Source organism: Dreissena polymorpha, chromosome 10 (assembly GCF_020536995.1).
Source record: "Dreissena polymorpha isolate Duluth1 chromosome 10, UMN_Dpol_1.0, whole genome shotgun sequence".
Taxonomy (NCBI): Eukaryota; Metazoa; Mollusca; class Bivalvia; order Myida; family Dreissenidae; genus Dreissena; species Dreissena polymorpha.
Window position 1 is genome coordinate 47,980,954 of NC_068364.1, and position 25,223 is coordinate 48,006,176.

At 36.8% G+C, this 25,223-nt stretch overlaps 1 protein-coding gene across 3 annotated transcripts in view; it reads left to right on the forward strand.

Moving 5' to 3' along the window:
• Window positions 1-25,223, forward strand: part of LOC127847897 (frizzled-5-like) — a 103,181-nt gene that overhangs the window by 51,589 nt on the left and 26,369 nt on the right. The gene's annotated exons all lie outside the window — the stretch shown is intronic.

Below are 25,223 nucleotides of genomic sequence, written 5' to 3' on the forward strand. Positions count from 1 at the left end.
TCTTCATCTCGCAGATAACAGCTTCATTCTTCATCTCGCAGATAACAGTTTCATTCTTCATCTCGCAGATAACAGTTTCATTCTTCATCTCACAGATAACAGTTTCATTCTTCATCTCGCATATAACAGCTTCATTCTTCATCTCGCAGATAACAGTTTCATTCTTCATCTCGCATATAACAGCTTCATTCTTCATCTCGCAGATAACAGTTTCATTCTTCATCTCGCAGATAACAGCTTCATTCTTCATCTCGCAGATAACACCTTCATTCTTCATCTCGCAGATAACAGCTTCATTCTTCATCTCGCAGATAACAGTTTCATTCTTCATCTCGCATATAACAGTTTCATTCTTCATCTCGCTGATAACAGTTTCATTCTTCATCTCGCATATAACAGTTTCATTCTTCATCTCGCATATAACAGTTTCATTCTTCATCTCGCAGATAACAGCTTCATTCTTCATCTCGCAGATAACAGTTTCATTCTTCATCTCGCTGATAACAGTTTCATTCTTCATCTCGCTGATAACAGTTTCATTCTTCATCTCGCAGATAACAGCTGTATTCTTCATCTCGCAGATAACATCTTCATTCTTCATCTCGCTGATAACAGTTTCATTCTTCATCTCTCAGATAACAGTTTCATTCTTCATCTCTCAGATAACAGTTTCATTCTTCATCTCGCAGATCACAGTTCCATTCTTCATCTCGCTGATAACAGTTTCATTCTTCATCTCTCAGATAACAGTTTCATTCTTCATCTCGCAGATCACACCTTCATTCTTCATCTCTCAGATAACAGCTTCATTCTTCATCTCGCAGATAACACCTTCATTCTTCATCTCGCAGATAACAGTTTCATTCTTCATCTCTCAGATAACAGCTGTATTCTTCATCTCGCAGATAACAGCTTCATTCTTCATCTCGCAGATAACAGTTTCATTCTTCATCTCGCAGATAACAGTTTCATTCTTCATCTCGCAGATAACAGCTTCATTCTTCATCTCGCAGATAACACCTTCATTCTTCATCTCGCAGATAACAGTTTCATTCTTCATCTCTCAGATAACAGCTGTATTCTTCATCTCGCAGATAACAGCTTCATTCTTCATCTCGCAGATAACAGTTTCATTCTTCATCTCGCATATAACAGCTTCAATCTTCATCTCGCAGATAACAGTTTCATTCTTCATCTCGCAGATAACAGTTTCATTCTTCATCTCGCAGATAACAGCTTCATTCTTCATCTCGCATATAACAGCTTCAATCTTCATCTGGCAGATTACAGTTTCATTCTTCATCTCGCATATAACACCTTCATTCTTCATCTCTCAGATAACAGTTTCATTCTTCATCTCTCAGATAACAGCTGTATTCTTCATCTCGCAGATAACAGCTTCATTCTTCATCTCGCAGATAACAGTTTCATTCTTCATCTCGCAGATAACAGTTTCATTCTTCATCTCGCAGATAACAGCTTCATTCTTCATCTCGCAGATAACACCTTCATTCTTCATCTCGCAGATAACAGTTTCATTCTTCATCTCTCAGATAACAGCTGTATTCTTCATCTCGCAGATAACAGCTTCATTCTTCATCTCGCAGATAACAGTTTCATTCTTCATCTCGCATATAACAGCTTCAATCTTCATCTCGCAGATAACAGTTTCATTCTTCATCTCGCATATAACAGTTTCATTCCTCATCTCGCAGATAACAGTTTCATTCTTCATCTCGCTGATAACAATTTCATTCTTCATCTCGCAGATAACAGTTTCATTCTTCATCTCGCAGATAACAGCTTCATTCTTCATCTCGCATATAACAGCTTCAATCTTCATCTGGCAGATTACAGTTTCATTCTTCATCTCGCATATAACAGTTTCATTCTTCATCTCGCAGATAACAGTTTCATTCTTCATCTCGCATATAACAGTTTCATTCTTCATCTCGCAGATTACAGTTTCATTCTTCATCTCGCAGATAACACCTTCATTCTTCATCTCTCAGATAACAGTTTCATTCTTCATCTCGCAGATAACAGCTTCATTCTTCATCTCGCAGATAACAGTTTCATTCTTCATCTCGCAGATAACACCTTCATTCTTCATCTCGCAGATAACAGCTTCATTCTTCATCTCGCAGATAACAGTTTCATTCTTCATCTCGCAGATAACAGCTTCATTCTTCATCTCGCAGATAACAGTTTCATTCTTCATCTCGCAGATAACACCTTCATTCTTCATCTCGCAGATAACAGTTTCATTCTTCATCTCTCATATAACAGTTTCATTCTTCATCTCGCTGATAACAGCTTCATTCTTCATCTCGCAGATAACAGTTTCATTCTTCATCTCGCAGATAACAGTTTCATTCTTCATCTCGCAGATAACAGCTTCATTCTTCATCTCGCAGATAACAGTTTCATTCTTCATCTCTCAGATAACACCTTCATTCTTCATCTCGCAGATAACACCTTCATTCTTCATCTCGCAGATAACACCTTCATTCTTCATCTCGCTGATAACAGTTTCATTCTTCATCTCGCAGATAACAGTTTCATTCTTCATCTCGCAGATAACAGTTTCATTCTTCATCTCGCATATAACAGCTTCATTCTTCATCTCGCATATAACAGTTTCATTCTTCATCTCTCAGATAACACCTTCATTCTTCATCTCTCAGATAACAGTTTCATTCTTCATCTCGCAGATAACAGCTTCATTCTTCATCTCGCATATAACAGTTTCATTCTTCATCTCGCAGATAACAGTTTCATTCTTCATCTCTCATATAACAGCTTCATTCTTCATCTCGCAGATAACAGCTTCATTCTTCATCTCTCATATAACAGTTTCATTCTTCATCTCGCAGATAACAGTTTCATTCTTCATCTCGCTGATAACAGTTTCATTCTTCATCTCGCTGATAACAGTTTCATTCTTCATCTCTCAGATAACAGTTTCATTCTTCATCTCGCAGATAACACCTTCATTCTTCATCTCGCTGATAACACCTTCATTCTTCATCTCGCAGATAACAGTTTCATTCTTCATCTCTCATATAACAGTTTCATTCTTCATCTCGCAGATAACACCTTCATTCTTCATCTCGCAGATAACAGCTTCATTCTTCATCTCGCAGATAACAGTTTCATTCTTCATCTCGCAGATAACAGTTTCATTCTTCATCTCTCAGATAACAGTTTCATTCTTCATCTCTCAGATAACAGTTTCATTCTTCATCTCGCAGATAACAGTTTCATTCTTCATCTCGCAGATAACACCTTCATTCTTCATCTCTCAGATAACAGTTTCATTCTTCATCTCGCAGATAACAGTTTCATTCTTCATCTCTCAGATAACAGTTTCATTCTTCATCTCGCATATAACAGCTTCATTCTTCATCTCGCATATAACAGTTTCATTCTTCATCTCTCAGATAACACCTTCATTCTTCATCTCTCAGATAACAGTTTCATTCTTCATCTCGCAGATAACAGCTTCATTCTTCATCTCGCATATAACAGTTTCATTCTTCATCTCGCAGATAACAGTTTCATTCTTCATCTCTCATATAACAGCTTCATTCTTCATCTCGCAGATAACAGCTTCATTCTTCATCTCTCATATAACAGTTTCATTCTTCATCTCGCAGATAACAGTTTCATTCTTCATCTCTCAGATAACACCTTCATTCTTCATCTCTCATATAACAGCTTCATTCTTCATCTCGCAGATAACAGCTTCATTCTTCATCTCTCATATAACAGTTTCATTCTTCATCTCGCAGATAACAGTTTCATTCTTCATCTCTCATATAACAGCTTCATTCTTCATCTCGCAGATAACAGCTTCATTCTTCATCTCTCATATAACAGTTTCATTCTTCATCTCGCAGATAACAGTTTCATTCTTCATCTCTCAGATAACACCTTCATTCTTCATCTCTCAGATAACACCTTCATTCTTCATCTCTCATATAACAGTTTCATTCTTCATCTCGCAGATAACAGCTTCATTCTTCATCTCGCATATAACAGTTTCATTCTTCATCTCGCAGATAACAGTTTCATTCTTCATCTCTCATATAACAGCTTCATTCTTCATCTCGCAGATAACAGCTTCATTCTTCATCTCTCATATAACAGTTTCATTCTTCATCTCGCAGATAACAGTTTCATTCTTCATCTCGCAGATAACAGCTTCATTCTTCATCTCTCAGATAACACCTTCATTCTTCATCTCTCAGATAACAGTTTCATTCTTCATCTCGCAGATAACAGCTTCATTCTTCATCTCTCAGATAACAGTTTCATTCTTCATCTCGCAGATAACAGCTTCATTCTTCATCTCTCAGATAACAGTTTCATTCTTCATCTCTCAGATAACACCTTCATTCTTCATCTCTCATATAACAGCTTCATTCTTCATCTCGCAGATAACAGCTTCATTCTTCATCTCTCATATAACAGTTTCATTCTTCATCTCTCAGATAACAGCTTCATTCTTCATCTCTCAGATAACAGTTTCATTCTTCATCTCGCAGATAACAGCTTCATTCTTCATCTCTCATATAACAGTTTCATTCTTCATCTCGCAGATAACAGCTTCATTCTTCATCTCTCAGATAACAGCTTCATTCTTCATCTCGCAGATAACAGCTTCATTCTTCATCTCTCATATAACAGTTTCATTCTTCATCTCTCATATAATAGTTTCATTCTTCATCTCGCAGATAACAGTTTCATTCTTCATCTCTCAGATAACACCTTCATTCTTCATCTCTCATATAACAGCTTCATTCTTCATCTCGCAGATAACAGCTTCATTCTTCATCTCGCTGATAACAGCTTCATTCTTCATCTCGCTGATAACAGTTTCATTCTTCATCTCTCAGATAGCAGTTTCATTCTTCATCTCTCAGATAACACCTTCATTCTTCATCTCTCAGATAACAGCTTCATTCTTCATCTCTCATATAACAGTTTCATTCTTCATCTCGCAGATAACAGCTTCATTCTTCATCTCGCATATAACAGTTTCATTCTTCATCTCGCAGATAACAGTTTCATTCTTCATCTCTCATATAACAGCTTCATTCTTCATCTCGCAGATAACAGCTTCATTCTTCATCTCTCATATAACAGTTTCATTCTTCATCTCGCAGATAACAGTTTCATTCTTCATCTCGCAGATAACAGTTTCATTCTTCATCTCTCAGATAACACCTTCATTCTTCATCTCTCATATAACAGCTTCATTCTTCATCTCGCAGATAACAGCTTCATTCTTCATCTCTCATATAACAGTTTCATTCTTCATCTCTCATATAACAGTTTCATTCTTCATCTCGCAGATAACAGTTTCATTCTTCATCTCTCAGATAACACCTTCATTCTTCATCTCTCATATAACAGCTTCATTCTTCATCTCGCAGATAACAGCTTCATTCTTCATCTCGCTGATAACAGCTTCATTCTTCATCTCGCTGATAACAGTTTCATTCTTCATCTCGCTGATAACAGCTTCATTCTTCATCTCGCAGATAACAGTTTCATTCTTCATCTCTCATATAACAGTTTCATTCTTCATCTCGCAGATAACAGTTTCATTCTTCATCTCGCAGATAACAGTTTCATTCTTCATCTCGCTGATAACAGCTTCATTCTTCATCTCGCAGATAACAGCTTCATTCTTCATCTCTCAGATAACACCTTCATTCTTCATCTCTCAGATAACACCTTCATTCTTCATCTCGCAGATAACACCTTCATTCTTCATCTCGCATATAACAGCTTCATTCTTCATCTCGCAGATAACAGCTTCATTCTTCATCTCTCATATAACAGTTTCATTCTTCATCTCGCAGATAACAGTTTCATTCTTCATCTCTCATATAACAGCTTCATTCTTCATCTCTCATATAACAGCTTCATTCTTCATCTCGCAGATAACAGCTTCATTCTTCATCTCTCATATAACAGTTTCATTCTTCATCTCGCAGATAACAGTTTCATTCTTCATCTCTCATATAACAGCTTCATTCTTCATCTCGCAGATAACAGCTTCATTCTTCATCTCTCATATAACAGTTTCATTCTTCATCTCGCAGATAACAGCTTCATTCTTCATCTCGCAGATAACAGTTTCATTCTTCATCTCGCTGATAACAGTTTCATTCTTCATCTCGCTGATAACAGCTTCATTCTTCATCTCGCTGATAACAGCTTCATTCTTCATCTCTCAGATAACAGTTTCATTCTTCATCTCGCAGATAACAGTTTCATTCTTCATCTCGCTGATAACACCTTCATTCTTCATCTCGCAGATAACACCTTCATTCTTCATCTCTCATATAACAGTTTCATTCTTCATCTCTCAGATAACAGTTTCATTCTTCATCTCGCATATAACAGTTTCATTCTTCATCTCGCAGATAACAGTTTCATTCTTCATCTCGCAGATAACAGTTTCATTCTTCATCTCTCATATAACAGCTTCATTCTTCATCTCGCAGATAACAGCTTCATTCTTCATCTCTCATATAACAGTTTCATTCTTCATCTCGCAGATAACAGTTTCATTCTTCATCTCGCAGATAACAGCTTCATTCTTCATCTCGCAGATAACACCTTCATTCTTCATCTCGCAGATAACAGTTTCATTCTTCATCTCGCAGATAACAGTTTCATTCTTCATCTCGCAGATAACAGTTTCATTCTTCATCTCTCATATAACAGCTTCATTCTTCATCTCGCAGATAACAGTTTCATTCTTCATCTCTCAGATAACAGTTTCATTCTTCATCTCGCAGATAACACCTTCATTCTTCATCTCGCAGATAACAGTTTCATTCTTCATCTCGCAGATAACAGCTTCATTCTTCATCTCGCAGATAACAGCTTCAATCTTCATCTGGCAGATTACAGTTTCATTCTTCATCTCGCATATAACAGTTTCATTCTTCATCTCGCAGATAACAGCTTCATTCTTCATCTCGCATATAACAGTTTCATTCTTCATCTCGCAGATAACAGTTTCATTCTTCATCTCGCAGATAACACCTTCATTCTTCATCTCGCAGATAACAGTTTCATTCTTCATCTCGCAGATAACAGTTTCATTCTTCATCTCGCAGATAACAGTTTCATTCTTCATCTCGCAGATAACAGCTTCATTCTTCATCTCGCAGATAACACCTTCATTCTTCATCTCTCAGATAACAGTTTCATTCTTCATCTCGCAGATAACACCTTCATTCTTCATCTCGCAGATAACAGTTTCATTCTTCATCTCGCAGATAACAGTTTCATTCTTCATCTCGCAGATAACAGCTTCATTCTTCATCTCGCAGATAACAGTTTCATTCTTCATCTCGCAGATAACAGCTTCATTCTTCATCTCGCTGATAACAGTTTCATTCTTCATCTCGCAGATCACAGTTTCATTCTTCATCTCTCAGATAACACCTTCATTCTTCATCTCTCAGATAACACCTTCATTCTTCATCTCGCAGATAACAGTTTCATTCTTCATCTCGCATATAACAGCTTCATTCTTCATCTCGCTGATAACAGTTTCATTCTTCATCTCGCAGATAACAGCTTCATTCTTCATCTCGCATATAACAGCTTCATTCTTCATCTCGCAGATAACAGCTTCATTCTTCATCTCGCAGATAACAGTTTCATTCTTCATCTCTCAGATAACAGTTTCATTCTTCATCTCGCAGATCACAGTTTCATTCTTCATCTCGCATATAACAGTTTCATTCTTCATCTCGCAGATAACAGTTTCATTCTTCATCTTGCAGATAACAGCTTCATTCTTCATCTCGCAGATAACAGTTTCATTCTTCATCTCTCAGATAACACCTTCATTCTTCATCTCGCAGATAACAGTTTCATTCTTCATCTCGCAGATAACAGCTTCATTCTTCATCTCGCATATAACAGCTTCATTCTTCATCTCTCAGATAACACCTTCATTCTTCATCTCGCAGATAACACCTTCATTCTTCATCTCTCATATAACAGCTTCATTCTTCATCTCGCAGATAACAGCTTCATTCTTCATCTCTCATATAACAGTTTCATTCTTCATCTCGCAGATAACAGTTTCATTCTTCATCTCTCATATAACAGCTTCATTCTTCATCTCGCAGATAACAGCTTCATTCTTCATCTCTCATATAACAGTTTCATTCTTCATCTCGCAGATAACAGTTTCATTCTTCATCTCTCAGATAACACCTTCATTCTTCATCTCGCAGATAACAGCTTCATTCTTCATCTCGCAGATAACAGTTTCATTCTTCATCTCTCATATAACAGTTTCATTCTTCATCTCGCATATAACAGTTTCATTCTTCATCTCTCATATAACACCTTCATTCTTCATCTCGCAGATAACACCTTCATTCTTCATCTCTCATATAACAGTTTCATTCTTCATCTCGCATATAACACCTTCATTCTTCATCTCGCAGATAACAGTTTCATTCTTCATCTCTCATATAACAGTTTCATTCTTCATCTCGCAGATAACAGTTTCATTCTTCATCTCGCAGATAACAGTTTCATTCTTCATCTCGCAGATAACACCTTCATTCTTCATCTCGCAGATAACACCTTCATTCTTCATCTCGCAGATAACAGCTTCATTCTTCATCTCGCATATAACAGCTTCATTCTTCATCTCGCATATAACAGTTTCATTCTTCATCTCGCAGATAACAGTTTCATTCTTCATCTCGCAGATAACAGTTTCATTCTTCATCTCGCAGATAACACCTTCATTCTTCATCTCGCTGATAACAGTTTCATTCTTCATCTCGCAGATCACAGTTTCATTCTTCATCTCGCAGATAACACCTTCATTCTTCATCTCGCAGATAACAGCTTCATTCTTCATCTCGCAGATAACAGCTTCATTCTTCATCTCGCTGATAACAGTTTCATTCTTCATCTCGCAGATCACAGTTTCATTCTTCATCTCGCAGATAACACCTTCATTCTTCATCTCGCAGATAACACCTTCATTCTTCATCTCGCAGATAACAGTTTCATTCTTCATCTCGCAGATAACAGCTTCATTCTTCATCTCTCATATAACAGTTTCATTCTTCATCTCGCAGATAACAGTTTCATTCTTCATCTCTCATATAACAGCTTCATTCTTCATCTCGCAGATAACAGCTTCATTCTTCATCTCTCATATAACAGTTTCATTCTTCATCTCGCAGATAACAGTTTCATTCTTCATCTCTCATATAACAGCTTCATTCTTCATCTCGCAGATAACAGCTTCATTCTTCATCTCTCATATAACAGTTTCATTCTTCATCTCGCAGATAACAGTTTCATTCTTCATCTCTCAGATAACACCTTCATTCTTCATCTCGCAGATAACAGCTTCATTCTTCATCTCGCAGATAACAGTTTCATTCTTCATCTCTCATATAACAGTTTCATTCTTCATCTCGCATATAACAGTTTCATTCTTCATCTCTCATATAACACCTTCATTCTTCATCTCGCAGATAACACCTTCATTCTTCATCTCTCATATAACAGTTTCATTCTTCATCTCGCATATAACAGTTTCATTCTTCATCTCGCAGATAACAGTTTCATTCTTCATCTCGCAGATAACAGTTTCATTCTTCATCTCGCATATAACAGTTTCATTCTTCATCTCGCAGATAACAGTTTCATTCTTCATCTCGCAGATAACAGTTTCATTCTTCATCTCGCAGATAACACCTTCATTCTTCATCTCGCAGATAACACCTTCATTCTTCATCTCGCAGATAACAGCTTCATTCTTCATCTCGCATATAACAGCTTCATTCTTCATCTCGCATATAACAGTTTCATTCTTCATCTCGCAGATAACAGTTTCATTCTTCATCTCGCAGATAACAGTTTCATTCTTCATCTCTCAGATAACAGTTTCATTCTTCATCTCGCAGATAACAGTTTCATTCTTCATCTCGCAGATAACACCTTCATTCTTCATCTCGCAGATAACAGTTTCATTCTTCATCTCGCATATAACAGTTTCATTCTTCATCTCGCAGATAACAGCTTCATTCTTCATCTCTCATATAACAGTTTCATTCTTCATCTCGCAGATAACAGCTTCATTCTTCATCTCGCAGATAACACCTTCATTCTTCATCTCGCTGATAACAGTTTCATTCTTCATCTCGCAGATCACAGTTTCATTCTTCATCTCGCAGATAACACCTTCATTCTTCATCTCGCAGATAACAGCTTCATTCTTCATCTCGCAGATAACAGCTTCATTCTTCATCTCGCTGATAACAGTTTCATTCTTCATCTCGCAGATCACAGTTTCATTCTTCATCTCGCAGATAACACCTTCATTCTTCATCTCGCAGATAACACCTTCATTCTTCATCTCGCAGATAACAGTTTCATTCTTCATCTCGCAGATAACAGCTTCATTCTTCATCTCGCAGATAACAGTTTCATTCTTCATCTCGCAGATAACAGTTTCATTCTTCATCTCGCAGATAACACCTTCATTCTTCATCTGGCAGATAACAGTTTCATTCTTCATCTCGCAGATAACAGTTTCATTCTTCATCTCGCAGATAACAGTTTCATTCTTCATCTCGCTGATAACAGTTTCATTCTTCATCTCGCAGATCACAGTTTCATTCTTCATCTCGCAGATAACACCTTCATTCTTCATCTCGCAGATAACACCTTCATTCTTCATCTCGCAGATAACACCTTCATTCTTCATCTGGCAGATAACACCTTCATTCTTCATCTCGCAGATAACAGTTTCATTCTTCATCTCGCAGATAACAGTTTCATTCTTCATCTCGCAGATAACAGTTTCATTCTTCATCTCGCTGATAACACCTTCATTCTTCATCTCTCATATAACAGTTTCATTCTTCATCTCGCAGATAACAGCTTCATTCTTCATCTCTCATATAACAGCTTCATTCTTCATCTCGCAGATAACAGTTTCATTCTTCATCTCTCAGATAACACCTTCATTCTTCATCTCGCAGATAACAGCTTCATTCTTCATCTCGCAGATAACAGCTTCATTCTTCATCTCTCAGATAACAGCTTCATTCTTCATCTCGCAGATAACAGTTTCATTCTTCATCTCGCAGATAACACCTTCATTCTTCATCTCGCAGATAACAGTTTCATTCTTCATCTCGCAGATAACACCTTCATTCTTCATCTCGCAGATAACAGCTTCATTCTTCATCTCGCAGATAACAGTTTCATTCTTCATCTCGCAGATAACAGTTTCATTCTTCATCTCGCAGATAACAGTTTCATTCTTCATCTCGCAGATAACAGTTTCATTCTTCATCTCGCAGATCACAGTTTCATTCTTCATCTCGCAGATCACAGTTTCATTCTTCATCTCGCAGATAACACCTTCATTCTTCATCTCGCAGATAACACCTTCATTCTTCATCTCGCAGATAACACCTTCATTCTTCATCTCGCAGATAACAGCTTCATTCTTCATCTCGCAGATAACAGCTTCATTCTTCATCTCGCATATAACAGTTTCATTCTTCATCTCGCAGATAACAGCTTCATTCTTCATCTCGCAGATAACAGTTTCATTCTTCACCTCTCAGATAACAGCTTCATTCTTCATCTCGCAGATAACAGCTTCATTCTTCATCTTGCAGATAACAGCTGTATTCTTCATCTCGCAGATAACAGTTTCATTCTTCATCTCGCAGATAACAGCTTCATTCTTCATCTCGCAGATAACAGCTTCATTCTTCATCTCTCAGATAACACCTTCATTCTTCATCTCGCAGATAACAGCTTCATTCTTCATCTTGCAGATAACAGCTGTATTCTTCATCTCGCAGATAACAGTTTCATTCTTCATCTCGCAGATAACAGCTTCATTCTTCATCTCGCAGATAACAGCTTCATTCTTCATCTCGCATATAACAGTTTCATTCTTCATCTCGCAGATAACAGCTTCATTCTTCATCTCGCATATAACAGTTTCATTCTTCATCTCGCAGATAACAGCTTCATTCTTCATCTCGCAGATAACAGTTTCATTCTTCATCTCGCAGATAACACCTTCATTATTCATCTCGCAGATAACAGCTTCATTCTTCGTCTCTCAGATAGCAGTTTCATTCTTCATCTCGCTGATAACAGCTTCATTCTTCATCTCGCTGATAACAGCTTCATTCTTCATCTCGCTGATAACAGCTTCATTCTTCATCTCTCAGATAACAGTTTCATTCTTCATCTCGCAGATAACAGCTTCATTCTTCATCTCGCATATAACAGCTTCATTCTTCATCTCGCAGATAACAGCTTCATTCTTCATCTCGCATATAACAGTTTCATTCTTCATCTCGCAGATAACAGTTTCATTCTTCATCTCGCATATAACAGTTTCATTCTTCATCTCGCAGATAACAGCTTCATTCTTCATCTCGCATATAACAGTTTCATTCTTCATCTCGCAGATAACAGTTTCATTCTTCATCTCGCAGATAACAGCTTCATTCTTCATCTCGCATATAACAGTTTCATTCTTCATCTCGCAGATAACAGCTTCATTCTTCATCTCGCATATAACAGCTTCATTCTTCATCTCGCAGATAACAGTTTCATTCTTCATCTCGCAGATATGAGTTTCATTCTTCATCTCTCAGATAACAGTTTCATTCTTCATCTCGCAGATAACAGCTTCATTCTTCATCTCGCAGATAACAGTTTCATTCTTCATCTCGCAGATAACAGTTTCATTCTTCATCTCGCAGATAACAGTTTCATTCTTCATCTTGCAGATCACAGTTTCATTCTTCATCTTGCAGAACACTGTTTCATTCTTCATCTTGCAGATAACAGTTTCATTCTTCATCTCGCAGATAACAGTTTCATTCTTCATCTCGCAGATAACAGTTTCATTCTTCATCTTGCAGATCACAGTTTCATTCTTCATCTTGCAGAACACTGTTTCATTCTTCCAGAATTTGAGTGTATGTTTTAATCGCAGTCTCGAAATTAGCAGATCACATTTTTCACTCTGGAAGAATTTGAGCGTAGATATTTTGTAATCGAAATAAATGTAAGTCTGGTAGTATTTACATGCAACTCATTCTGGACCAGGTATCTTTTTTTACACTTAATGTTATTAAGTGTATTGACTCCTAATTAATTAAAAAAAAAACGATTGCATTGCTAGCTATATCCTATACGCTACCACGAACGCTACGCTTTTCACCGCTAAAATCTGAATGCAGAAATGAATGCACATTCTATCTGAATCATAATAATGCATTTAGTTTAACGTTCAAGATAAATACATAGCTAACTGTAATCTTTTTTTATATAAAGTAAACTTGACTTGAAACTTAAAAGTTTTTAAATATGATAATGAACATAGCTACGTGTAGCTAATCCGTCACAGCCTTGCTACTTCCATATACATGGACACACATTGCATAGAGACCATGTCATACCGCTTCTATTGACAGTCCATTCACCGGCTCTGGCAGCCCGACATGACACGCAACATGACAGTTGGCACGAAAAATCTGAGTTCCGTGCACTTTTAATGCAGGTTGAATGACAATTGGAGGATTTAGTACTTTGGATTTGATTAGAAGAGTGAGTGTGGACGGGTCCATATGGTATTAAAGTGATTTCTCTTTTTATACTTTACGTAAAAATTAAAATATTGTTCTACATGATACAATTTTCTATCTTCTGCTTAAAAAGGATTTTTGAAATCCAAAACATTTATGGTATTTTTGTTTATTTTCGTCTTCACATCCATTTAATGAGCACATAATAATCTTAAAACACACGAATATATCACATTGTATGTAAATATATGTTTTGATACGCGTGTCACTTTCGACCGAATACATCACACGTGAGACATATTCGGTGACATGTGTCTTGTTACATATTCGATCCGTGCCCTATACGGGTCACAACAGCACTACACGTTCAACGTACACCGGTATCGAATGCAAGTTTTGGGTGGGTTCGAAAAAAATAAATCATTCACAGAATGTACCCATGAGTCACGTTAGCGTGTCAGGTGTATGTGTGTCACGTGCCACGCACTTCCGCCACGTATCGCACAGTTTCTCGTGGTGGTGACATTTGCTTTGCACAGGTCTGGCATTTGTCAGCCTTCAAACGTGGGAACTGGGCTTTAGAGGCCGTGTCAATGTGCACAATTGGTCATTGTATGAAAAGGCAATATGTGATATTGGGTTATACCTAATAAGTCGCACGTAGAATCGTTCAGTTGTTTTTATTGTCATTGTAAGGAAAGGCGATGCTTGGTATGGGTAAAGGCCAAACAAATGTATTTGTAGGCGAATACGTGCTATAGGGTAAAAAACGGACTTGACACGTACCATTCAGTTTTCTTGTCATTATATAATTCGCGATATAGGTAAGACCAAGCAAAAATAGGACAATAATACATTCGGTTATCGTATAATTGTAGGGAAATAATGAGTATGCTAGTAATGTTTGATAAAGCAAAATAATAGGGTCACGGCACCGTTCGGTTTAAGTGACATAGTAACAAAAGCAGATGCAAAAACATGACGTATGTGATTAAGCCAAACAAATAGGGCGTCTATGTGGGATTTTGTTTGATGAACCGTCTTAACCAGATTCCCCGTAAATATGTGACCTTTGAATGAATGGAAGTTATAACGAGTATTTTATGAAATGTAAAAACACTCATGACCGTGGTTCGTGTTCTTAAAGGTGAGAAGATGTTTTTAATATCTCACGTATTGAGGCTAAAAAGAAAAATTATCTCAAACCCCACTGTATTACAATATACAACCGGTGTCTCTAATGACGATTACGTAAATGCTGTCGGACACAGCATATTCATATCAATTCGCTTATTTGTTTATGTTCACTGTTCACTCCAAACTAGTATACATTTACATACTATTGTCAATCAAAACAAATAAAATACAATCAAACTCAGACGACGATTATAGCCGACCACCAACCTCAAGAACAAATCACTCGCTTTTTAAAAGTCCAGCCAGTACCATAGGTACACCGAATTCAAAGCCACCATAGGCCGTTAAAATAAACGAACAAAAAAAACTAAAAGAGAACAAAATCACTCTGATCGTAGATAAGTTAATTCACATTATACCTACGGAATATTGGGTAGACCGCTTTGCACAGAGTTACATAAAGCCAATTCTGTCATGCAAACCTTTTGAAAAGAATCGTCGAACAATGGCCGTGTCAAAATAATCTTTGAAATCGACAGCCAGCGACCTTAAATGTCATACTTCTGTCAAGGTACACATTCAATTCATTAAGTTTTTTATGCTTATTATTCACATTCGCAAACGTGTCTTTAAAATTGCATTTCCTCTGATAGCGGTTTTCTTTGCATTGATTGTCTATTTGCAGCTACTAGGAGCTGTTTGCTATGTTTCGTGTATGTTCGTCTACTTACTTCTTGTTTTAACCCTTCTATTCAGTTTTATAAAATATTAGTTTTTATTGTATCTTTTGTATTTTAATGATGAATTGTTACAAATAAGGTGTACTGTTGAAATTCAAAAAGATACATTGCACATGTAAGCAATAACGTACCTGTAACTAAAACCGTTACAAATACAAATTTTACTATAGTAAACTTAACAAAATATTATAAGAAATTTAAACAAAATTAAAATGTATAAGGACAGCCAGTTTGAGGTGCTTATTGATATTTCTGATCCGAAAACAAAAGGGGAAGATTGATCACTAGTGCTGGACTGATAGTTCTAAGCAGCAGTAGCGTCCCTTGGCTCGATGGTCAGTTTCATGGACACCACAGTACGCAGCAGTAGCGTCCCTTGGCCCGATGGTCAGTTTGATGGACAGCCCAGTTGGAATTGAGTCGCAATCTTGGAAAACCGGGCTTAATGCAATTACTTAAAGTGTCGTTCTAGATATGTCTGTAAAGTCCGCTCATGCTATTCTGGGGCGACGCTTTCCGCTTTTATACAATTGTTCCTTTAAATGAAGTTTCTTTTCAACGAAAATGGAGTTATGATAGAAAGTATCGTACCTGATAAGCCTATGCGGACTTCACATGCTTATCTGGCAAATCAGGGACAACACTCTACGCACATGAAATAAGCAAGAGACAACACTCTACGCACATGAAATAAGCCCGGCTTTCACAGAGCGTTGCTCAAATCTTTCCTTTCATAATAGCTGCATGTCCCAATAATTCTCGTTGAACCTGGAATGTGCCTAGTGCTTTGCAATCATAGAGTGCAATACATAGTAAAACGCAAGAATTTAGCCGACTAATCGCAGTTATTTTCTGCATGAAAAAATTATCCTACGATTTCGAAATTTTGAATCGAACAAACTAGAAACTGTGTGATAAACACGATTTCTGATTCCAAAATCCGAGTAACATTATTATATACTTACATGTACTAAAAGATAAAAAAAAAAATAACTTATGATAATATATAATGACCTTTGTTTGATAAAATTAATGTTATAAAGTATGTCTAGACAAAGTTTGATTTAGGGAGCTTGTACATGATTGAATAGTTTGTAAACATGTAAATAGTCCGTGTACGTATGATAACTTCGAGGATTATCAACACTACCCCTTTCAGTGCGAGGACCGAATTTTGAAGGCCTTTGCAAACAGTTTGGATCCAGATGAGACGCCACAGAACGTAGCGTCTCATCAGGATCCAAACTGTTTGCTATTCTGATAATATTCTTTAGAAAAAATCGAAGAAAATGCTAATTTTAGAAACTCAGCAGACGACATTTTAGCAGACGACAAATTTTCCAGCATGCAAAGTGCTACTGTATGCATACGACTGTACAGTATTTGAATCGTTACATCGTTCATAAGTGAAGGACAAAATAATTGTTTTGCAACTCTATAAAGAGGACTGTAAGAAACTTTAAACAAGTAGTGAATGATCAGACATAACAACTAATTTGTGTACACAAACGTATGTACAGAGATGACACGATGTCACAACGGATATGCGACAATACACCACAATTCTCCATTGCGTTGTTTTCCGTTCAGTTGGGGTATAAAGTTACTGAACTTTCACATTTAGCGCGCTGTTAGAAGGAAAAGTTTACTTGATACCCGTGAAACTTATATCATAACATTTCTTAAGGTGAATCGGCATAAAATATCACTTTCCCAAAACAAAAGTGGCGTCTTCTTAAACATAATAGTGGCCTTCGTTTTCATAAGTTGTCCGTATTTTGCATAGAAATTCAATAAACATTTCAGTTGTCAATTGTTTTATTTGTCATGTTTGTGTTGTCAAATATTTTAGTTATTGCTGTTGATGGTGTGTTTTTCCCCTTTGGCCTAATGTGTGTAATGGTCATGATTGTCATTGATGTGAACTAGTTCACTTAGCTTTGAACTCATCGGCAATTGGTCTGTTTTCATGTTGACGACTTCGTTAATACCACCCCCACCCCAATCCAAACAGTACCATTTGACATTTTTTTTAAAGCTTAATTATTAATGCGTTAATCAAGATAACATGTAATCGAAGACAACTAATTATTTATCCAAAATATATGTTATTCAATCTTTCAAAGCTAAAAGTTACGCATGCTTTTTCCAGTATCGCGTTCATAAGCAAACATATCCGAATTCATTCGAAACTATGACATTTTTAGAGCGGAAAGTGCCGAATACTATTAACCGTCCTCACGATATTGAGACCGGAAATGCAAGATACTTCGATAATTGGACATAAATCCATGGCGGAATAAAATTTCGTCTGCTGACAGTAATTGGGCGAGCGCGTCAGACGAAGAATAAAATGCATCTATTATTCTCAACAAGCCGTGTCGGTGGGCTCGAATTTCTGTTTGACCTCTCAGATCTGCTGAATACTAATGTTGCTGCGGATAAAGATATTAAATGTTGGATACAAACAGAGATGCTTATAATTCCGTAGCCGGATTAGAATTCGAAAAAGATGGCATTTGCCGTAAATTCTCCCAAAAAAAGCTTTATAATTATTTGCATACAGGAATATTTAAATGCAATAACATTTGACAAAAAATGTGAAATCGTGTAAGTTAGTTTATCGTATAAACGCATTACTTGATGTAATGTCATACGGGACTTCCTTTTCAAAGGGCGATACTTATGATCGGGTACTAACGACCGTTTTGTTAGCGTTTATTTCCTTCGGGTTATTAACCCTTTGCATGCTGGGTAATTTGTTGTCTGCTAAAATGTCGTCTGCTGCATTTCTAAAATTAGCAGTTTCTTCGATTTTTTTTCAAAGAATACTATCAGAATAGCAAACAGTTTGGATCCTGATGAGACGCCACGTTCTCTGGCGTCTCATCTGGATCCAAACTGTTTGCAAAGGCCTTCAAAATTCGGTTCCAGCACTGATAGGGTTAATGGACTATTTTGTATAAATTATACGCGTCAAGTAATTTCAGAAAATCAGATGTCAGTCTTTTCTTTTGAAAGCGGATATGCATATAGTTTAAAAATTAAGTCATTCTTTTCAGTACTATAATTTGTGTATTACCATCAAACGATGTACCGTTTTAAACAAGTGTAATGGTGTTCATTGAAAGATGCTGATTTAAGTATACTCGATTTAACATTTTTCATTGAAATGTGATCGTCCCTTCCGTTCAAATAAACGCTCTTTTTGAGCGTTATTTTGTTTCATCGTGTTTCGGCCATCCGATACGCTCCATTTTAAACAACCAAGTCTCAAAACCAGGTCTAATCGATTAATTTTACATAAAACTCATTCTGACTGAAACGCACTTTGTATCTGTATTCAACCCTTAAAACAGGTGACCGGATACCAGATGCAACCCGATTTAACCACAGCTACCCTTGTGAAGTGTGTATCATTACTAATTTTGACTGTCTTATTTGTGTGTTTAATCGAATACAACGGGATTTTCTCCAAATAGGCCCTCATATAACTTGCTTGTCGGTTACGGGTGGGGCGAGGGAGGGTCTTGGTTCTGGTGCCAGAATGGTACCACTAGGACGTTGATCATCTCAACTGTTTTAACGTCCGTAGTTAATATTTATTCATCCTTATTATCCTTTGTTGCGCGTTACCAATACAGCCGGAAGTACATTTTAAGTACTGTCAGTAAACTACTAGCAACTATGCGACTTACATACCATTGTCAGTTGTAAGCAATCCTGAATTTAGTTTTCTAGTTCATGTGTAGATTCCGTAAAATTAATTGTTTAAATTTTGAATAAAACGTCGCAGAAAAAAGGCCATTTTGAACAAAAAGCTGTATAAAATGCTCAGACCGTCAAATGTCAAAGTATAAGTGGTAAATTACCATTTTTACATCAGTTATGTATTAACCGAAAGAACTGATTGATTTAATGCACTAGTTTGTGCATTTCATCTTCAATCGTCTTTGATACCGCTTTCGGTTTACAGAAACCGCTCGTAAAGTTGATTTATTTTCAAATTATTATGTTATACCTCTCGCTACATGATTGTTATGGCGTTTTAGTGGGGATTTAACAAGCGTTTGATTGACATCGGAGTAATATCTTCATCATAACACAGCGGCAAGCGTGGATCTACTTTCACGCATTAATACGTTTAATGGCATTTTAAGTGATACTTGTAATCCTACGCCTTAAATATAGTTCGCAGATATCCGAGAAATCCTTTCGGTATTCTTACGCGGAGCTAGTTTGTTTTTCTAAATGATAAATGTTGGGAGAATTATAGATAATTGTCTGTACAGATGCTAACAAAACCGATGAAACTAAGATAAACTAAAATGCTTTTTTCCGTCCAGCATGTGTTTTTCGGTCCGCCATCTTTATCAAAGTGGGTGGGGAAAACACGGAATCTGCATTACCCAGATATTGTTTACAAAAATGAGAAATCGACCGATGAGCGACTAATTACAGATAGCCGTCACCGACGGAGGATAAGAAATGTCAAAATCGTGTAAATGATGCCGTTTTCTTGACGTATAGGTCCTGCAACGTGTCTTTCATACCCGATTCGCCTTCGCAGCTTGTTTCTTCGGATTTCCTGATAAATGTAAATATTTGGATTAGAAACATACACATTCGATATAATTGGTATACCTTTACGTGTAGTTCTAGCTAAACAATGGACCCATGCAAGTGTCTGACTCTGCGCGGCAGAATTAATGCAGCCATCTGTCGGCTACAGCACGTGATATTCGTGCGCCTTTTCTTTGTTTGTTTCTTCACATTTTTTGTGAGTGATCTAGGGCGTTTCTCTGCTAATTATACAACTTTGTGAACAATTAGATCTGCGATATAATTATAACAAAAAAGATCGCCAACTGTGAGGTTTGGGGCAATTACGAAAAAAGAAGTCTTAATTCTCGGTGAGTATTATGCTCGCAAAATCGACAACGGTTGTTGTTGTTTTGCTGTTATTTACTTTTCGTGTTATTTGAAGAGTTGATTCGTCTGTTCTTATAAACCATATCGATTCTCGATACGAACTTTTTCCGGTAAAACATATTGTTTAAAGACACGCGCACAGTCACGACGGCTAAAATAATGCACGCATTGATTTTTTATGAACACAAACCACTTAACCTCCCCGTGTCTTATTTATAATTTATGAAAGAAAACAACACTGGTCGATGTTCTCTTTTGCCCATACATACTAGAAGTATCAAGGTGTAATGATCTAAACAAGAAAACAAAGATATAAAGCTGTTATGAAATTGTAAAATTCTTTATTTTTAATAAATATGCAAACGTATGATAACTTAATTGATGGAGCTTTCATTAAATTTTGTATTATGAAAAACTCGCATGTTACGTCCTAGGCGATACAGTGGAATTGTAATTGCATTTTATAACGATAAGTTGTAGTTGTACCGTTATCTATTTGGTGTGATTTAATCTTATATATGCAACACATTTAAATATGTTCTTCGTGTACCATGAAAAAATAGAACGGAATTTAGATGCATCGAAAGTGTCTTATTATTTCTTTCATGTGCGTAGCTTGAATACACTATCTCGCAATAATCAAAATACACGCCCTGTAAATGTGTCTCACTCTGTGAAAACATGGGCTTAATGTTGGTGCGTAAAAAGTCACCCCAGATAAGCATGTGCAGTCCGCATAGGCTAATATGGGACGACACTTTCCGTCTAGACTGGATTTCCGTTTAGAAAAGACATCCTTTATACGAAACAAAGTGTCGTCCCTGTTAAGCCTGTGCTGATCTAGCATGCCACTTCACACGCAATGATTAACCCATTTATGCCTAGTGGACTCTCCCATCCTTCTAAGTTGGATCAATTTATTTCCAAAATTAGGGCTGTCTAGTATATTTATTTCTATATTTAGAACAATTCTTACAAAAATTCCTATAAGCAAACAGCGTCTCATCTGGGTTTACGCTGTTTGCAATGTCCTTTTTTCAGGACGCTAAGCATGAACGAGACTCCTCTGCAGACACGTCTTGTATATTGTAAATAAATTAAAGTGCCCCAGTATTAACATTACCGTCCACTTGTATTTTATATAAAGAATACCAACTAAGTATTTTATTTCAGCGACCATTGTCTTTTTTAAACACATTTCCTGTGTGGCTTGTTGACATATTTGTAAATTGTTTACACGATTTACTAGTATTGAAACCTATGATAAAGAGAACGCTTAGTAAAGATTTGCTCGTCGTTCTGGGAAAACCGGGCTTAAAGCATGCCCTTAAAGTGTCGTTGCAGATTAATCCGTGCAGTGCGCACGGATTTTCCATCAGAAGACACTTCATTTTATTAAAAACGAAAATTACCATAAAAGCTAATACTATCGTCCCTGATCAGTGTGCGCGGGACGGCACTTTACGCACTCATATTAAGCCCTGTTTTCGCAGAAATAGCCTCATTTTGTTTATCACGCTCGGCATGACTTGCACTAAGATGTGTCTATGCATCATATTATGAACTTCCTCTGTATTTAACACTCACATTATGTTCTCTGTAACTCAACGGTCTATTTCGGGACCAGACACAGCATAGCTATTTGATGTTTTACATGAGCAAAGAATGTGTGACAACAGACTGGCGTCTCAGTCAATCTTTTGACATCTTTACCTCCCATACACTAGTACCCTAGACAGAATGCCAGCGGTTCACATGTATAATATGGGCCGTGTTCTGTGAATAAGGTGTTTAACGCATGTGCGTAAAGTGTCGTCCCAGATTAGCCTGTGCAGTCCGCATAGGCTAATCAGGGGCGACACTTTCCGCTTGTTTGATATTTTTTCGTTTCAAGAAAGTCTCTTCTTAGCAAAAATCAGGTTACGGCGGAAAGTGTCGTTCCTGATTAGCCTGTGTGGATTGCACAGGCTAATTTGGGACGACACTGTACGCACATGCATTAAACCCATTTAGCACAGATCACGGCGCATATGAATATTTACTATAGCTGCCTGAAATATTGCGATGCACATGATGGTTGAGTGTTCAAGATGAAATTCAAGTTGAAATGTTGCGTCTGGTGTTGCCTCTAGAGTTCGAACATAACGTGTCTTAACATGCGCGATAATTGCCTTAAATTAACCCATTTATGCCTAATGGACTGCCCCATCCTTCTAAATTTGATCAATTTATTTCCAAATTATGGATGTATAGTATATTGATTTCTATATTTAGAATATTTCTTACAGAAATTCCTTTAATCAAACAGCGCATACCCTGATGAGACGCCGCATCATCCGGCGTCTCATCTGGGTCTACGCTGTTTGCCAAGGCCTTTTTTTCTAGACGCTAGGCATAAATGTGTTAGAGACAAATTAGAATGTAAACATGCGATTTGTCTGAAACGTAAAAATGTGACACAAAAGCCAGCAACTGCCTGACAAAACTCAGTCTTGCCGGATGCACATCGTCTGAGTCAGAAGATTGATTATTATTTATTTCGGTAGAAAAAGTCTGAGAACACAAATCTAATTTTCCGTTCAAAACGATTGCAACCAGTACTTTTGGATCAACTTAACGTCATCTCAACGTTAATTTGACCTGTCATTTTGAAGCTGATGACCGGAAACGGACATCAGTATAGCGCATGCGCACGGTGGTCATGTGACTCATTGGAAGCTCAAACGACAAGCGGTCGACTTAAAAGTGGACTAATGAAATTTACTGTCTGGGAGCGAAATGAGATGGAATCTTGTCAGTTTATAATGATTCAATCAATGTTGATATTTTCACGTCTGCCAATGGTTTGATAAAGGAATAGCCACTCAGCATTGGAAAATTAACATCTTGCGACAGTGTGAGGCAAAATAAATGTGACAATTGTTTCTTTGAAATAGTAGATTGTGTATCATTCGTCGAGAGTTATAATGTCTCATACTTATCATAATTCTGTTGACGACAAACTGTCCCTTTGATCCTATGTTTTTCGGCGGGATTGGGAACAATAAACGTGTTTGTTTTCGGTACATTTCTGCCAATTATATCAGAATCTTCCATTTTTCTAAAATAAGTTAAATGCAAGCCTTACATACATCTAAGATGGACTTTTATTGCAGCCAAGTGCCAAAGTAATGATACATTAGATGCCTACGATTGACATATAGTGAACGAAAAAGTATTAGTTTTATAAAATAAATGTTTGAATAAAATGCACATCTTCTGTTCATTCAAATAGCCTACCCTATGAAAATAAATCAGTTTTAAGCCAAGGAAAAGTGTATATATAAATATATAGTTTCATTAACTAGAGAAAATAATCCTTTAAAATATAACTTTTATTCTTTGAAGTGAAGTAGAACAGAAAACGCCATACAATTGGCCTTATACTGTTATGGATGACGCACCAGATCTTTCTCGGCGGGGTTTCCGGTCATTTAATGGACATAATCAAATATAATTATGTTCAGTTGTGAGCATCGTGTCACCAAATAACTCCTCCGACTGCGCACTGCTGCGATGTGCCATTTTGAGAATCAGACTTTGATAACCGAGTTTGTTCATCAAATAATCGTTTGAACAAATCCGCGGCATTATTTTGGTCTTTATCGACTGCCAATTAAATATTATCATCACAATCAACATAACCGGCAGAAGCAGCAGTATAATCATCATCAACAGCAGCAGCAATATAAATACTTTTAAAATCACAAGAAGCTGTATCAGTTATATCACCTGTATGATCATCATCAACAGCAGCAGCAATTTAAATACTTTCAAAATCATCAAAAGCTGTATCAGTTATATCACCTGTATGATCATCATCAACAGCAGCAACAGCAGCAGCAATTTTGAAAATCAGAGTTATGCTCATCAGCAGCCTCAGTGCCCGCAAGATCATAACCATCCCTAGCAGTATCATCATCATAATCATCACCAGCAGTACCACCATCAATACCATCAGCAGCAGTTTCATCATAGTTATCATCGCAATCAGTATCACCATCATCATCATCACCAGCGATATCATCATTATCATCGCCATCAGTAGTATCATCATTATTACCACCAACAGTATTGTCATCATTATCGTCATTAGCAGTATCATCATCAGTATCTTCATCATCAATATAATCATTATAATCATCATCAGCAGTATATTCATCATTATCGTTTCCGCAGAATCAGCAGCAGCAGCCGCATTATCAGCAGTATCATAATGTCTCCAACAGTATCACCATCATTATCACCATCAGCAGCAGTATTATCATCATTTTCATCAGCAGCAGTACCAGAGTATCATCATCATTATTGCCAAAACCATTTCAGCATTTTCATCAGTATCACCGTCACTGGGATCACCAGTTATTAACAGATTCTCTCATCTTCACCCCATACTCTCAACGGCATCATCGGTGTTTTAATAACATGAGTTGTCGACGGTTTATGACACTGACAACTGAAAATCCAAATCATGCATTTTTGACGATGAATCTACATGTATTATTGGGTGAACAATATTTTTCATCATTATAATAATAATTATAAATATCTTAAGGGTGCATGTGTTTAAAGCATCTAAATTGAAAATTGTGGCATAAGATGTTATTATCTCGTATTGAAGGATTACAACTTGTACCTAATCTCGTTTCTTTATTTATATTATTATTATTGTTTAAGAATGGTTAATAAACAATGCCTTATAAGGTACATTTCAATAATCGAAATTAACAAATGT